Below are 13,285 nucleotides of genomic sequence, written 5' to 3' on the forward strand. Positions count from 1 at the left end.
AAACAGTGAGACATGTTCAAATTATATCTAATTTGAATCTAATTAACCATATCTCTAAATGGTGAGATTATGGCAATTTAAAATGTCATCTTATATTTCTTTGTGGCTTCCCAGTTTCATGTGTTGAGCATACATTAATTTTGTAATTAGACAAAAATATAACAAACATTCTTGACAATACATTTACTCATGGATTTTTTTTGTACCATCTACTCTGGGGGTCCAGGAGACAATGGAGTTTGCCTTGGGCTGCCATCAAAAATATGTCAGTTCAGTAAGAGCATAGTGGTGGTTGATACTGTGTTCCACTCGAGATCTAAATGGTGACATATCATGCTCTTTAAAGCTCTTGACTGATAGCAGACCTGTGATGGAATTATAGAGGTAGGAAGGAATCCATGGCTATTGTAGTCCTTTGCTCTTTCTCTTCTTTAATGTCTTTCTCATAGGGATTTAGCTGAGTTGATTCAGTCCCACCATTTTAATAGGAGGAGTGTAATGCTTTTCCCTGAATCATGTGATCCAAAGTATTGGGGGGAGGGTGGGCACAATCTCTCTTAATCTCTTTCCACCTTATTTTGCTAAGACAAAATTACACTTTCTCAAAAAGGAACTTCCATGAGGAAATTAAAAAAACCAGAAACAAAACCAGACATTTTGCAACAGACATGCTTTAAAGCGTAGCCTTCTATCTTCATCCTGAAATCAGATCTTAGCATATTTTAGTACCCACACAAATTCTACATTGTTGGTGAGAGCCCGAAGGAAATGTTAGGATTCTGGCAATTCTTGACTATTCAGTTTTGTTACTGTGTTTTTTGCCCTCTTAGGAATTTATGTTTTCACTAAAGAAAACACAATTAAAAAGTTCCAGTATCTGATGTTAATGGACAAATGGGTAACATAACAATACATTACTCTATGCTAAGGTTTTCAAAGAATGTGCAGGCAATCTGGTGGAAAACTACAATTTTTAAGTTAATGGAGTACATTAAAACACATTTTTAATCCATACTTGTATATTAGTACCATTTGACCCATATACTTGAAATATTAGACAAAGTGATTGTACAAACTCTTGCTGAGTTTTGTCTAATTTCCAACCAAAGAGGCCTGACCACAAGAGCATCCAAGGGGCTTTGTCTATGGATGGATGCTTTTCCTGTCATTGAATCTGGCAATACTGATACTCAATTTGTCCAAGTGTAGTGAGGCCATGATCATCTTTCTCCCCTCCTTTATTCCCTCCTCCTCCTCCTCTTCTTCCTGTTTCATCTGTAGGTCCCTGAAATCCCTCTGGTCCTGGAGGTATTACACATCCCCTTTGTAAATCTGAGGGTCCTCAAACCCTTGCCTGCCTTTTACATGGACCTTCCATAGACTCTTCTTCTGGGGGTGTCTATGACTTTAGAATCCTGGAAAACTAGCCTTCACCCTGGAATCATTTGTGGATTTTGTAGAGCTCATCTGAAGCCTGCCCTTGACTCAGAATTGAGTTGACTGATAAATATCAGCTTTAAGAACAGCTCTGGGCCAGTTCTTACCAGAGACCCTGTGAACTGAATGACAGAGACCACCCTCCCTGGAGTCTGTATCAGAAGCATCAGCATCATCGTTTGCTTAGAATCTTTCAAGTCTCTTGTTTAAGAGTTTATTTCTCCTTTAAAGTTGCTACAATATGTATGAAGGATGTTTCCCAGTCCCAATTAATCCACAAATAAGAGAGGACTAACGTAGTCTGAGTCCTGTGAACAACCAAGCTTTTCTAGTTCAGGTTATGCTCCCTTATAACAAAGATCTTTGCTAAATCCCTAAGGGGCTTCTAGCGAAGGAAGAGAGTGACCCTTCTCTTGCTTTGGAGATGTGGAAGGGGAAGAGGAGGCTTGTATTGGTAGCTGCATCTCCCCTCTGCTTAATCCCCAAGTGACAATCTTATCCTTCAGTTGTACACTCTAGTTTAAGATAATCACATACATCACACAGGTCAATGAAGTGATGTCAAGAGGAAAGGGAAGGAGACAGAATCAGGAGACATGAAGGAAAAAGGCCTTAGATACAAGGGTGTGCCACTGAGGCATGCCTTAATCTTTTGGATTGGGGACTACCCACCAACTACCTTGAGTTCAACTTTGTATTGTCTTGACTCTAAATTGCTTGTAATAATAACTGTTAGATACTAAGATACTGGCATGATAGGTTCCTTGTATTTTTCAAATCACTATCTTGAATCTATCTCTTCACTCTTGTCTTCCTGAGGCTTTTGAGTCGACCACGTGAGTGCAAATTTCATTTTGGTTATTTTCATTGTCTTCCAGCTTTCATCGAAAACTTCCCATTGGCATTTACCTGCCAGCGTGCAGCTAGAACACATAAAGCCATGTTAGTTGATGAAGGTCATTTATTCTCACCAATTAGAAAATAAGCTATATTGCTTCTGGCAAGCCATTACACACTTTTTTTTTTTTAAAAGGCTGGGGCAGTTCACTAGGAAGAAAGACTCCAAAAAACCAGAGAAAGAGGATAAAAGAGAAAAACATATCAGAGTTCACACAGACTTTTATTTTTGGTGTTTCTTTAGATGTGTGCTCTTCTTCCATATAACTGGAGATCTCTAATGAGGCCACTCTTATTTTGTGTCTTAAAGAAATCTGGTGATGATTTCTAAAGTATCTAAAGCGGAGATCTTTATAAAGCTTTTTGAAACAATTTGAAACGGTATTCCAGGTAACCGATATGTAAAATTTAGATTTGAAAGTAGATTTTTTTTTTGGTGGTGGTATGAAGAAAGGGTGCTGCATCAGCAAAATGTTTACTTATTCTGTCCTCTTTTCTTCATACTGTGTAATTCTGACACCTCTTAAACCATGATAAGGAAGTAATTATACTTTGAATTTCTCGAAGGATCTAACTAAAGGGCATCCATCTCAATAAGCATTTCTAGGAATCCAGGTTTAATGAACCAGGTAATTCTGATCGAGAAATAAGATTTTACAGAGAGCTGAGGGAAGAAAGTAAAACCAGAGTGTTTGGGGGGTTTGCCTAAGAAATGTGGACCTCCTTGAGGTCAGGACACCTGTATTTTCCATCCTTCTTGTACCCACAGCCCCAGATCTGTGACCAACACGTATCTGTGCTACACATGAAATGAAATGAGTGATGGCAGCTGCGGAGGGACCAAGAAAGGGCGGGCTCGATCTGGTCGTCCAGGGGAAGGACGCCCGGCGGTGATAACCGAGATAACCGAGCAATGAAGCATTGGGCGAGGGCGAGGCTCCTCCCGGCCTCCCCAGTAGTGCGGCTCGAGTCTTCTGAAGCTGCCAGTTGCCAAATGAAATCTGAAACCCCGAGCTGCGTCTGAGGGTTGGCTCCGCTCAGTTGTTCCAGCCTCTTGTACTGTATATTTACTCATTCACACACAATCACTCTTTCTAACTTCTGGGATTCTTCTTCGCGCAACTGCTAGGATTTCTCAAGTGCATGTGGCAACTCAGCCCAGCTCGGGGTGGAAACCGGCGGGGCCCCGCAGGGTCTCGGAGGCCAGGGTAGCTGTCAAGGCTGCAGCGGGGACCGGAGAGGACCGAGGCGCGGGCGGCTGGGGGAAAACGCCCACAACTTTCCACCCCAGCCGCAGCTCTTTCGGCCGCGGTGTGTTTCTTCCCAAACCACAGACAGCTGCGGAGCAACCAAGTGCATGGGGCGCAACACTTCCCCTTGTTGTGGGAAGTAAAGGAGCCGTCCCACACTCTCTTGCTCTTTTCCTTTCTTTCGGCTTGTCCTAGGAGCCTTTTCCTTCGGAGCAGCCGCTGTCCCGCGTCTGTCGGAGTTCGGAGCAGGGTAGGTGACGCCGCCACAGGGGTGTGGGTCGGGGCCACCGCGGAAGCCTGGGACGCGGCCTTGAGGACGCGCGGGGTTCCGAGCACAGCTGCGTCCGGCAGGGAAGGGGGCTGTAGGGGCGAGGAGCGATCGCAGGAATTCCCGTGCTGGTGCAGAGTGTGTGTGTGTGTGTGTGTGTGTGTGTGTGTGTGTGTGTACGTACTCGCGCGCGCTCGCGCGTGTGTGATGAGAAACAATGCTCTTTTATTAAGGATAAAAACGGCGCAAGCTGGTAGTATGTGTTTAAATAGATAGAATTAGTACAAAACTGTGCAATTCTGTTCCCTCTCTTACTGTCCAGCCTCCATTCCTCCCTGCCTGTTTCTGTTAGTGCCTTATGAGTTTCCTAGATAACAGAGGTAGGTTTCAGTAATAAACACTTTTATTGCAAACACAAAGCGTTAGGAAATCTTTGGTGAATTTTAACCACCCAAAAGGTTTTGTCTAAGTTTTGAAGAAGGTAACTTTTTGAGGAAGCATCCATCCTCTCTTGAGGACAAATATGTAATATGTTCTCATTAAAAAAATACTTCAGACTGGGTTTCTTTAGCAAGTCCCCAAATAGGAGGGGAGATAATGTTCCACTGGGTTCCTTAGACTTTCAATATCAACTAGTATTGGGGAGACCAGACTCCCTTGTAGTCTATTTTAATTCATCTGAATTAAAAGATCATCTCCAAGTAATTAGTTTCCATCATAGTTTACTTTGTCACACTTTTTTTTTTTTTTTGAACTTAGCAAGACATCATTTCTTCTCTTTCTAAAAGGAGGAAGTAAATAAATCATGTTGGGTATTTGAAATATAAAAGTTGTAAAGGGTTTGCTTTTCCATAAGTAAAACAATATGTGTTGCTGTGTCTACTAAGACAAAAAATCCAGGTATATTTACAGTAAAGAACTTTGCTCAATTACTGAGAAGAAGATGGACAGATGGATTAAATGCAAACAATCTGTCCCCTGCTTCTTGTTAGAATGCAAAACCAATCCTTAAGGGCAAGAATGGATGTTGGTATTAAACTGGGCATCATAAAACATAAAACAAACAGAATTAATATATTAGTAAAGCCAGAAAACAAATATAAAGCCACATAAAACTTGTTAACGTCCCTTTCTCCCTCTTAAATTTCTTAGTACTTCCTCTTCTTTGGGGATATTTCAACTTCTAAGAGAGCCCAGTAATTCAGTTCCCCTTTTTGCCTTCCCTGAGTGCTTGATCTTCAGGTAGCAAGTCTAGAAATCTGTTCTCTTTAGAGCCATTGCTAAGTTGTCAGAAAATTCACCTTAAACATCTTGTAGAGCCAAGATAGTGACAAAACTTTAAAATAAGTAAGTTTCCTACCACTCAGAGGAAGTATGGTATGCACTTGGTGGAAGACCTTTAAGTGGGAAGAAGGGATAACCTGTTTTTCAGATCTGGAATTTAGTTGAGGTATGGGTAAGGAATATGCAACTAGCATGATAAAAGGAAAGATAATCTATAATCCTTTTTACATGTAAGAGGTTGTTGAAACTCAGTCTGTCTTTGGCTTTCAACTATATTATTTGGTTTTATTATTTAATTTTAGGGATTTGGATTTGAGAGGGGGATGGTTTCTCAGTAATGTTCCTTTGGGATGTGAATTTGAATCATTTTGAAAATACAAACCTGATAGTAAATGGGGAAGAATTAAGTTCTCAAAAAAAAAAAAAAATCACTGCAGAACAAATAGCAAAGCATCTTTCCAGGCCAGAGCATAGCTTTAAGCATAAAAATGAAAAGTGTTCTTGGCTAAAATCCCCAGTGAAAGCCTTTCAGGTTTTGCTCAGGATAGTAATGGCCCAAGTTCTGAGAATTTTCATCCAGGCACGATATTATTAACTTTGTGATCTTGGATTCTCCAGGGTGATGGGTGGAGGTTAAAGGAAGTGGGGGGTGGGGCAGGAAGGGTGAGGAATGTGCAGCAGGTGGCAATAAGTGCTTTGAGTCTTAATACTTTGCTGTTTTGGCCACAGCCTGCTTCATGTTTACAATCAGTGCCCTGAGTAGTTTTGCTGTGACCTACTGGGCAATGAAGTGTGTTTTCTTTCTGGCTCTATTAGTGCCCAGGTTGGTTTCTCAGGGCTGAAAGCAGGAGGAGCTGCTGCATTTGGTTCCTGTTAGTGTTTGCAGTGCTGTACGATCACCTCAGTTATCTGTAGTTATTCTGCGGTATTGTCTGGCCATTGGTCAAGGGTTCTTTTCCCATGAGTTGAGCTTAAGTAATGCCGATTCCTTCTTTCTGTCACGGATCAGCTTTGGTAAAGTTGTGCTTTGGAAAAACAAGATGAGGTTAGTGGAGAGAGCTTCAGCTTGAAGCCCAGCAGAAGGCACCACCACCCAATTGGTCACACATGGGTGTGAAGAAGGTTGATGATAACAAGAACCTGAGGTATCCGTTCTACACTGATAAAATTACTGAGGAAAAACACAGAAGAGGTTTAAAATAGAAAAAAAAAACCCAAAAAACACACCTGTTCATTCTTAAATCCATGGTTGAAGGATTAAGATTCTCCTAAATAGAGAAAATTATTTAAAAATAAAATTGTAAATAGTCAACTTAGCCATGAAGTTCATGCTCTTCATATGAAGAGTTGGTGCCTCATATTGAATCTCGCCATGGGAGCTACGTGAACTCACTTTACAAGATCATGATGGTTTCAGCATCTAACCTAAAGCACATTTGGAAGTGAAATGATTATTGTGATGAAGAGTCAGAGAATGTTAAGTTTTTGGAGGTTATTGTGTACATGTGTGCTTTTAAATAGCATCTTCATTCTACGGTGGCATTGCTGCAATCAATCTTTATAAAGTGCAGATCTAATTGTGTCAGTCCCTTGTTCTAAAGGTGGATCCTGGTGACCTAAAACATGAACTCTAAACTCTTTAGCGACTCAGAGCTCTTCAAAGCTCTTCCTTTTTAGCTTTCTCTTCCCCTCACTGTTCACACTTTTGATTTCACCAATTTTCATTCTCCTGGAATTCCCTTTTCCTGGAAAGTCCCTCTTGAGTCTTCATGGTCCACTGCAAGTGGAATTTCTTTTTGTAGAATTTACCCAATTTCATGCAGGAAAAATTAATCATTTTATCATGTCTGATTCTATGGTTTTTGAGCATACTTTGAATATTAATTTTTATGTGTCTCTCCCACAACCAACTACAGTGAGTTCCTTAATGGGTATATTGGTGATGGGGGACTCACCTGTGCCCTAGTGCCCAGCCCAGTATCTGAAATACATAGTAGACATCTGTTAAAGTTTCCTTAATAAATGAGTAAGCAGAGTCATGAATGAATAAAGTACTAGTGGACTCCAATTTATGCAGATAGTTATTTCCCAAAGGTCCATTTGAAAAATGTCTATTTGGACTCACAGTTCATTTTGCAAAAGTAATAATGCTACAAAACATGATTCACTTTCCAGACTAGTCCACACATGCCTATTTAATTCCTACAATAGATGAAACATTGTGCGTTTGCGATTATAAAGCAAAATCAAAACATAACAAAAAAACTACTCTGAAATCATCTTTTTCTTTTGGAAATCACAAAGTATTCTTGAGATGAAAGATATTAGGAACAGTTATAACAGATAGACATTTTCCACAATTGCTTTTTTATATAATACTGTAAAATCTGTAATCCCAGTGGGAGGTCTTGGATTTGTCTGTGATGAGGACTAATAATATAGTTAAATTTGAAGATTCTGTTGCCTGTGAAATGGGCAGTAATCTTAATTACTCAAACAAAATAGAAATACTAATTTTGACTAATAATTATCTTGAATGTTAGCGCTTGGGGAAATTGGATGTAACTGAAGGAGAATATGGAGGTGGATGCAGAGGAGGAAATTCAGAGGGGCACCTTCTTTCATGTTACTTATTCTTATATATTGATCTTCTTTTTGTCTCATTTGAGTACTTAGGCAAATCTGAGGTATCTTTCTGAAAAAAACACTGTCTTTTCCCACAGCAATTTCTGCTGCCTAACATACATAATAAGGTGGGGTTTCACTCCATTTGAGCCAAAATACCAGTGGGCTCATTTCATTGTCAGAGCAGTGATACCTTTGTCATTTGCATACCTGCTGTTTAGCACGTGGATATTTTTCAATCAAGAATGCATACTTGTGTTTCTGGCATTAGGCAGGGATCTTAAGCTCAAGTTGCTCTAATATAATATCTCTGAGAAGGCTGGAAGAACAAGCATGGATATTTAAGAGTAATAGTCTACTAGGGTTTCGCAACCTTCCATGCTCTCTGTTTTTATCAAATAACATGCCCACAAATATGCCTACCCTAATCACATTACAACACCTTTTGGTTACATTATCTTCATTACACTGTGCTTTAATATAACTTTTTTACTGAAAGTCAATATAAAAGTGATGGGTTTCATGGAAAATATCTTGGCACTTTTTGTTATGTATTTCAATATTCCTTATGTAAAGATCTCAGTAAATTCATCTTTGTTTTCACTGCTTTAAAAAGTGTGTCTGTTCTAATTAGCCGCTGTTGTTTCTTTTATTAGCAGAAAAAGGAGACTAAGAAATTTTGGCTTGTCATCAAAGAAGCTCAGAACTAAACTTGATGCTCAATTGCATCAAGTCAAGGTGTTCTGATTACATGATTTGCAAACTTTTAAAAGCTTTATTTTAGTGGACATACCATACCAATACTATTTAATTCAAATTCATTATGAAAATAGGTTGAATGACCTTCATTATATATATATTTTACTTCTTTTAGACTTGTAGTTAAATATTTATAAATTTCTGTTTTGTAGTTTCAGGCTAGTGTTTTATAACCAGTAATTTTTCCAGATCATTTTTTGTGGTTCCTTGAAACATTCTAGGTATTGTTTTCACACTTCCCTGATGTATAAAATGGCCTTGCCCCAAATGTTACATTTCTTGAAATTCTTAGAAGGAAAATCATGTCTGAGATATTTTGAAAGTAGATACAAGACCAAACATATAAGTTTTTTTTAATATGTGTATCAAAAATGTATAGTAGAGTGACCTTAGGAATATCTCTGAGAAATAAGAAAATGCCTTTTTTTCCTTACAAATGGAATCTATCAATAAATCGAGGCTCATGGAGCTGTAATTAGGGCTGTTTTCCACTCGTCAAATTGAGTTTCAGAAAAACAAAGTAATTTTTCAGGTTCCCCAAAGGGGGGGAAATAGCTCTGATTTTGTTCTGAAAATTTTCTCTGAGTATCACAGACTCTCATAATGATACTCTAATGAATTAAGTACTTACTAAGTACTAAACACTCCATGAGTTGTTTTTCATATATTATTCGTAATTCCAGAAGTAGCTAGAAATACTTCATAATTCTAGAAGTAAGCTATGTTATATCTAATTCAGATATTATTATTCTCATTGTATGAGAATGTTTAGACTCGGAGAGATAAATAACTTTACTCAAAATAATATAGTTAGTAAGGAATACAGAGTTGAGAATCAAAATCAGGGCTACTTGAATTCAAATAGTCTGCTATTTTTACTATGTGACCTTCCTGTCAGTGATTTTCTCTCCAGTTATTAATTTTAGAATCATAATCTGTATGTTCCATGGATTTGACATACGGTATAGACCCTGGTCTCAACATGATCTCTACAAACTAGCCTTGGAGCTCTCTTGTGGTGTTTGTTTATTTATTTATTTATTACAGTTCATAAAACTGAGGTGAAGAGAAAGTAAGTGCCTTTCATTGTGTTGTATAGCTAATCAGTGGCAGAATTAGACTATACGTGTTCTACTGATTCCCTTTGTGTGCAGTGTCACAAACCTGATTTTAGGGAGATTTTCCATGACTGTATATGTATACATTTTTATTCTTTAAAAATAATTTTCTATTGTTCAATTATAGTTGACATTAAATGTTATATTAGTTTCAGGTATACAACATAGTGATTAGACATTTATATAGCTTATGAAATGACCACGCGATAAATCTAGTAGCCATCGAACACCACACATAGTTATTATAATAGTATTTACTATATTCTCTATGCTGTATTTACATCCCCATGACTATTTTTTTAATTAAAGTTTATTGATGTGATAGTTGTTAATAAAGTTACATAGATTTCAGGTATACAATTGTGTAATACATCATCTTTATATCACATTGTGTGTTCATCACCCAGAGTCAGTTCTCTATCACCATATATTTGATCCTCTTTACCCTCATCTATCACCTCCCTCCCCCCTTACCCTGTGGTAACCCCTAAACTATTGTCTGTGTCTATGAGTTTTTGTTTTTCCATTTTTTTGTCTCGTTCTTTTGTGTTTTCAGTTTCATATACCACATATCACTAGAATCATATGGTTCTCGACTTTTTCCGTCTGACTTATTTCATTCAGCGTAGGAATCTCAAGAGCCATCCATGTTGTTACAAATGGCACTATTTCATCTTTTCTTATGGCAGATTAGTATTCCATTGTATATATATACCACAACTTCTTTATTCCGTGACTGTTTTTATAACTGGCAATTTGTAAATCTTAATCCCTTCCCCTTTTTCACCCATTCCCCCAACTCCCCTCCCATCTGGTAACCATAAAAATGTTTTATGTATCTATGAGTTTGTTTCTGTTTTGTGTGTTTATTTTGTATTTTAGATTCCACATATAAGTGAAATCATATGATATTTGTCTTTCTCTGTTTGACTTATTTCACTTATCATCATAGGTCCATCCGTGTCGTTGCAAGGCGCAAGATTTCACACTTATTTATGGCTGAATAATATTGCATTGTACCATTTTTCCCCGAAAATAAGACCTAGCCAGACAGTCAGCTCTAATGCATCTTTTGGAGCAAAAATTAATATAAAACTCAGTCTTATATAAGACCTGGTATTATATTTATGTTATGTTATGTTATGTTATGTTATGTTATATTATTCCCGGCCTTATATTATATTATATTATATTATATTATATTATATTATATTATATTTATTATATATATTATATTATATTATATTATATTATATATTATATTATATTATATTATATTATATTATATTATATTATATTATATTATATTATATTATATTTTATATTATATTATATTATATTATATTATATATTATATTATATTATTAGACCCGGTCTTATATTATAGTAAAATAAGACCGGGTCTTATATTAATTTTTGCTCCAAAAGACGCATTAGAGCTGATTGTCCGGCTAGGTCTTATTTTCGGGGAAACATGGTATATATGTACCACATCTTCTTTATCCATTTGTCTATCGATGGACACTTGGGTTGCTTCCATATCTTGACTATTGTAAATAATGCTGCAGTGACTATAGGAATGCGCATGTCTTTTCAAATTAATGTTTTGGGTTTCTTTGGATAAATACCCAGAAGTTGGATTGCTGGGTCCTTCCTTGTCTCTTGTTATGGCATTTGTTTTGAAGTCTATTTTGTATGGTATAATTATTGCTACCCTAGCTTTATTTTGTTTTCATTTGCATGAAATATCTTTTTCTATCCTTTTAGTTTCAGTCTGTGAGTGTCTTTCGATCTGAAGTGGGTCTCTTGTAGGCAACATATGTATGGGTCTTGTTTTCTTATCCATTCAGCCACCCTATATCTTTTGATTGAAGCATTTAATCCATTTACATTTAAGGTAATTATTGATAGGTTACTGCCATTTTATTATTTATATATTTGATATTTTTCTTCTTCTTCTTAAAGAAGTCCTTTAACATTTCTTGTACACTGGTTTGAGGATGATGAACTCCTTTAGCTTTTTCTTGTCTGGGATCTCTTGTGGTTCTTTTAGATGACAGAATTCTTATGCTGATGTGTTGGGACTCCTGGGATGGGTTTCCACTATCAAGATTCTCTTGTGAGAAAAGAGCTCCAGCTACCACAGGTCAGTAACTGAATCAACCTATAGTGATCAGCCTGGACAGACTTTGTTTATTTTCTAGTGAGAGGTAAGCGGAAAACAAAGTCCATGGAGCTTCAGTGACCCATCCCCATTACTTATCGCAGACATGGGGACACATGCCCCGGGAATACTGTGAGTGATTGATGGAAGTACAGAAGTAAAAAAGGGACAAGTTGTCCTTGGTCTGAGGACTAGAGAATTAACTTGGGAAAGTTGAAAGATAGAAGGAAAGGATGATTTTGTTGGGAATAGCAACTGAGAAGGGGAGAAAAGTTGAGTTAGCGGTGGCAGTACTCACTGGGCACAAAGAAATGAAAGGAGCAATTGGGAAAGAGATTTCCAAGCCAATCTTTCTTAGTCATTTATCCCAGGAATTCCAGTCATTTATCCCAGGAATTATTGGAGTGGATCACACTCCTGTTTGTAGATTCCTAAAGAAGAGGATTCTCCATTCTCCTTGAAGGGTGGTCTTTGATTGTTTTATTGTGCTGGAAATATCTGGTTTTAAAACTTCTTTTTTTTTTTCTTTTCCAAATTTATTTATTTATTTTTTTTAATTAGTTTCAGGTGCACAAGACAAAGCAAAACTTAGACGTTTATCATTTATATCCCTCACACTGTGTGAAACCCCCTCCCCCCATCCACTATCCCTCTGTACGTTCCCCAAATTAATTTTCAAACCCCCATGACCATCTTGTGGTTACCGACTATTTTTCAAAACCTCTCACCTTCCCCTTATCCCCACCCCTAAAACTTCTTATGTGAAGGAATTCCCAGCAAGAGAAGATCATCCAGGGAAGTCAAACGAGGCTTTAAAAAACCTAGGATTTTTACATGAGTGTCACCTTTAGAGTTCCATTTTGTGTTTTGTATCCCATTATGGATTAATCGTTATTGTGAAATGGTCAAATGCAACGTTGATGATTTTATATAAAGGCATCTATGGGGTCTCCAGAAGGCCTCAGCCTTCTCACATTTGTGATTTGCTGATTAGAAACTTCATTAAAAAAAAAAAAAGAAACTTCATTTTTTTTGGTAACAACTCACACGTTCATCATGGAATACTTTTTCTGTATCTATGGTGTTAGGTTCAGATTAGCAGGTTTGATAGGGGAGCGTTGGTCTTTGGTGCCTAGAGACAGGTGGAGACACAAGGAATTGTCTGGGTGAGGAGTGTTGAGAACCCCTGCTGGAGGAGGATGGATGAGAGAAGGGCAGAGGTAAGGTCATAGGATAACAAATGTTAGAAGCCAAGGAATCAGGAGAAAAGGCAATTCCAGAGATAGCAGTGGGAACTTGAAGCCAAGGGAAGGGAGGTAGTGGATGATGTGGCAATTGAAAATTCAGTCTCTGTCTGATAATAAGTAACAATTATTGAAGTCTTACTATGTGCCAGGTATGCCAAGCACTTGTGGTGGGTTATCTCCTTTAATGCTCACAGCTCCCAAGTAAGTAGGCGCTATTATTACCTCTCTTTAATAGA

General features: G+C 37.7%; 1 protein-coding gene across 2 annotated transcripts in view; it reads left to right on the forward strand.

The window, feature by feature from the left end:
- ARHGAP24 (Rho GTPase activating protein 24) overlaps window positions 1-13,285 on the forward strand; it is a 701,900-nt gene that overhangs the window by 246,352 nt on the left and 442,263 nt on the right. Inside the window, exon 1 of one of the 2 annotated variants that reach the window (XM_019731289.3) lies at window positions 3,395-3,834. The exons of the other annotated variant lie outside the window; for it this stretch is intronic. The gene's annotated coding sequence lies outside the window, so the exon portion shown is untranslated. Of the gene's footprint in view, window positions 1-3,394; window positions 3,835-13,285 lie in introns of those variants that run through there. 2 annotated transcript variants of the gene reach the window in all.

Source organism: Rhinolophus sinicus, chromosome 1 (assembly GCF_057876585.1).
Source record: "Rhinolophus sinicus isolate RSI-liver-muscle chromosome 1, RSI-T2T, whole genome shotgun sequence".
In the NCBI taxonomy this organism is placed as follows: Eukaryota; Metazoa; Chordata; class Mammalia; order Chiroptera; family Rhinolophidae; genus Rhinolophus; species Rhinolophus sinicus.